At 40.6% G+C, this 4,134-nt stretch overlaps 1 non-coding gene across 1 annotated transcript; it reads right to left on the bottom strand.

Moving 5' to 3' along the window:
- Positions 1–3,746: 3,746 nt before the first annotated feature.
- Positions 3,747–3,850, bottom strand: LOC148564328 (small nucleolar RNA R71). The gene has a single exon (XR_015885443.1). It is a non-coding gene; the product is annotated as a small nucleolar RNA R71 (small nucleolar RNA).
- Between the last annotated feature and the right edge of the window lie 284 nt (positions 3,851–4,134).

The raw sequence follows: 4,134 nt of genomic DNA, 5'->3' as shown, positions 1-4,134 counted from the left end.
CGCTGAACCCCCGTGGGAATCCAGAATCGAAAAATAATTCTGTCAAGAATTTTGCAACTGATGCTAAGGAGGACAGTGCACAACCCCCAAAGCAGGAATCTTATGAAGGACTAGACGGAACAACTCCAGAGGCGAGTTTCCTTGCCAATGATAATCACAAGTTAAGTTCTCCTAGTAATGAACTTGCATCCGCAAGTGAATTCTTTGAGATCGAAGAATCTTCCCCAAGTGAAACGAAGATGATGCAGAGGTAGACTTTTCTCAACCTCCAAATTATGACTCGAGTGATGAGGAAGATATCGACAACTTTGATCAAGACATGGTTACAGTTGAAGAAAATTGCAAAGTGGAAGGATTCACAGAGGAACACAAGGGAGTAGAGCTTGCAAAACCACTGGAAATACCTGTCCCAAGGCCATTACCGCCCAATACAAATTTCAAGTGGGTAAAATCTTTAGCTTTTATCTTTACTTTTCCAATTGAGTATGGTTTGCTTGAAACAGATGGCCAACTTAGAGCTCTTTGTGGCTTTAAGAGTAAAAGGGAAATGGTTCACTGATGCCAGGGCATCTTGGCCAGTTTCACTGACCTTTTCTTTACTATTTTTAGGTTAGTTTCATGTATTTCTTTAGGAAATAAGCTAGTTTTGGGTAGATATTCACCTATGCCTTGATTCAAGCATACATTGTGCATTTTACATAATTTCATGAGGATTTTGCATAAGTTTAGTGACAAATATTATGTTGCATTACTCATGACTTGGACTAGAGCTTTGATGCACTTTATTGCTTGATTTCAGGACCAAAAGGAAGCAAGAAAAGGGGAGGTAACTTGCAAGGTTAATGAGAAAAGTGATTGCCAATAACACTCTCAAAAAGCCATCAATGCCCACGTTAGAGAGTCACGTTAACTAAGTTAACGTGAATTCTAACGTGGAGAACAGAAGTTGAGCCAACGTTAGTGACACTTAACATTGTCACTAACGTTGGCAATTAGTCATAAGTGGCCACGTTAGAAGCCATGTTAACCTAGTTAACGTGGCCTCTAACGTTAAGGGGGGAAGAGAAGCCAACGTTAGTGACACTCAACATTGTCACTAACGTTAGCCTATGATACAAAGTACCACGTTAACTCCCACGTTAACTTGGTTAACGTGGGAACTAACGTGAGGGATGAAGAGTTGTCGACAACGTTAGTGACACTCAACATTGTCACTAACGTTGAAGCAACCACACAACCCCCAAGAGTCACGTTAACTTCCACGTTAACTTGGTTAACGTGGAAGCTAACGATGAGGAATGAAGGATGAGCCAACGTTAGTGATACTCAACATTGTCACTAACGTTGGGATGGCTAAAGATGGCCACGTTAGAAGCCACGTTAACCTAGTTAACGTGGACTCTAACGTGAGACCTAGGGGCACATTGGAACGTTAGTGAAAATGTTGAATGTCACTAACGTTCTCGAAGGATGGCAAGGGCCACGTTAGAAGCCACGTTAACCTAGTTAACGTGGGCTTTAACGTGAAGCAATAAGGGGCACACTGGAACGTTAGTGACAATGTTGAGTGTCACTAACGTTCTCGAAGGTTAACAAGGCAACGTTAAAAGCCACGTTAACCTAGTTAACGTGGGTTTTCACGTGAGGCAAAGGGGTGCATTGGAACGTTAGTGACAATGTTAAGTGTCACTAACGTTCTCGAACTTATATTCTCATTAAATATTAACACCCCTAACGTCCTGAACTAAAGTCTCCGCCCACTTCGCACTTTCTCTCTGCAAGTAAAGCCAAGCCCAAATAAAGAAAGGAACTGCTTCAAACTCAAGATCCAAAGGCGCAAGACTTGAAGAATCACACTAGAAGCTGAGAAGAGTAGTATATATAGGAGTAGCTTTGAATTGAGAAGGAGTTCTGGAGGCTCTCTGTATTTTACTTTCTTTGCAAATTTCTAGTTTTATGATGTATTCTCCATCTTTGTTTTCATTTTCAAGAGCTATGAACAACTAAACCCCTTTCATTGGGTTAGGGAGCTCTGTTGTAATTTGATGGATCAATACTAATTTTCATTATTCTTCTTCTATCTTTCCTCTTGATTTTACTTGAAAGCTTTTGATCTTCATCCAATTGAGTAGTTATCTTGGAAGAGAAGCTATTCAAACTTGGATCTCTTTTGAACCTTGAAAGAGGAATGAAGAGATCAAGCTAGAAATGCTTTCTCATGTTGGACCAAATTGGGTTTGGATGGGTATGTGACTATAACCCTCTCAATACTTGATTTGGGAAATGCATGTGGTATAATCAGTGACCATACTTCATCTCTTCTCATGAGCAATTGACCAAGGAATTGGCTATTGATCAAGATTTGAGAGATTGAATTGCAAGAAATTATAATTCAATCACTTAAGATTGCCAAGGAGATCAATGAGTGCATTGATTGAGGAAGAGATGAAAATGAACTTGATCCGGAGAATTGCAACATCTCCTAAGCCCAATGAATTCCCCATCTCTGATCTTACCCATTCTCTTTAATTTCTGCTATTTACTTTTATGAGCAAATCCCCCATTCCCATTTACCGTTCTGCAATTTATTTTCAGTCATTTACTTCCAGTCCTTTAATTCTAGCATTTACTTTTCTGTTATTTACATTCCCGCCATTTTACTTTCTGCAACTCTCAACCCAAATTCTGGATTCGCTCAACTAGAACATTTTTCTAATTAAAGTTGCTTGATCAATCAATCCCTGTAGGATTCGACCTCACTCTATTGTGAGTTTTTACTTGACGACAAATTCGGTACACTTGCCGAAGGGAGATTTGTTGAGAGACAAGTTTTTCGTGCATCAAGTTTATGGCGCCGTTGCCGGGGATTGATTATGCATCAACATTGATTAGATTGGAAGATCACTAGATTGAGCATTTTATTTTGTGAATTTCATTTTTCTGTTTGAGTAATTTACTTTTTGTTTTAGTTAAACTTCTTCCCTTCCCCCTCTACTCTTTTGTTTTTCTTTGTTATTTTCAATTTTGTTTGCTAACCCACTAACTGTTTGATATATTGCATCACCCACAACTAATAGCAATTCTGACACAAATACTGTCTGCACCTATTTTCTTGCTTGTACTTGTTGGTTGTATGACAGGGAGAAGAAGCGGGGCTTCAACTTCCTTTGATTCTGAACCTGAGAGAACCTTCCTTAGACTAAGGAGGGAGGCAAAAGAAAAACGTGTAGTTGGTGCTGAAGAAGAAGAGGAACACTTTGAGGAATACTTTGAACCAAACATGGAAGAAAACATGGAAAATCATCATGAAGAAGAGACTCGCAACCATGGCAGAGGAGGTGGAGCAATTCATGCTGGGGAGGACAGAAGAGTTTTGGGCTCTTACATTAATCCAAACCCAGGCAATTGTGGAAGTAGCATCCAAAAGCCAACAATCCATGCCAACAATCCATGCCAACAACTTTGAACTTAAACCACAGCTCATCACCCTTGTTCAGAACAACTGTTCGTTTGGAGGAGGTGTTCAAGAAAACCCCAATCAACATTTGACCATCTTCCTGAGAATATGTGACACAGTGAAATCTAATGGTGCTCATCCTGACGCCTATAGACTGCTCTTATTTCCTTTCTCACTCAGGGACAAGGCAGCCAAGTGGTTGGAATCTTTCCCAAGGGAGAGCTTGACAACTTGGGAGGATGTGGTGAACAAATTCTTAGCAAGATTCTACCCTCCTCAACGAATCAATAGGCTGAGAGCTGAGGTTCAAACTTTCAGGCAACAAGATGGTGAGACCCTGTATGAAGCATGGGAGAGGTTCAAGGACTTAACAAGGAGGTGTCCACCTGACATGTTCAACGAATGGGTCCAGCTACACATTTTCTATGAAGGGCTCTCTTATGAGTCAAAGAAGGCCGTAGACCATTCATCTGGAGGATCCTTGAACAAGAAGAAGACCATTGAGGAAGCCATATATGTTATTGAAACAGTAGCAGAAAATGACTACTTCTATGCTTCCGAAAGAGAGAACACAAGAGGAGTGATGGAGTTAAACAATGTAGATGCTCTGTTGGCCCAAAACAAGCTCATTACCCAGCAGCTGGCTGACCTCACCAAGAAGATGGAGAGGAACCAAG

The sequence above is a fragment of the Arachis ipaensis genome, chromosome B5 (assembly GCF_059453495.1).
Source record: "Arachis ipaensis isolate K30076 ecotype BB chromosome B5, ASM5945349v1, whole genome shotgun sequence".
Classification (NCBI taxonomy): Eukaryota; Viridiplantae; Streptophyta; class Magnoliopsida; order Fabales; family Fabaceae; genus Arachis; species Arachis ipaensis.
The sequence above is the reverse complement of the archived record's forward strand: the minus strand, read 5'-3'. Positions and strand labels throughout refer to the sequence as shown.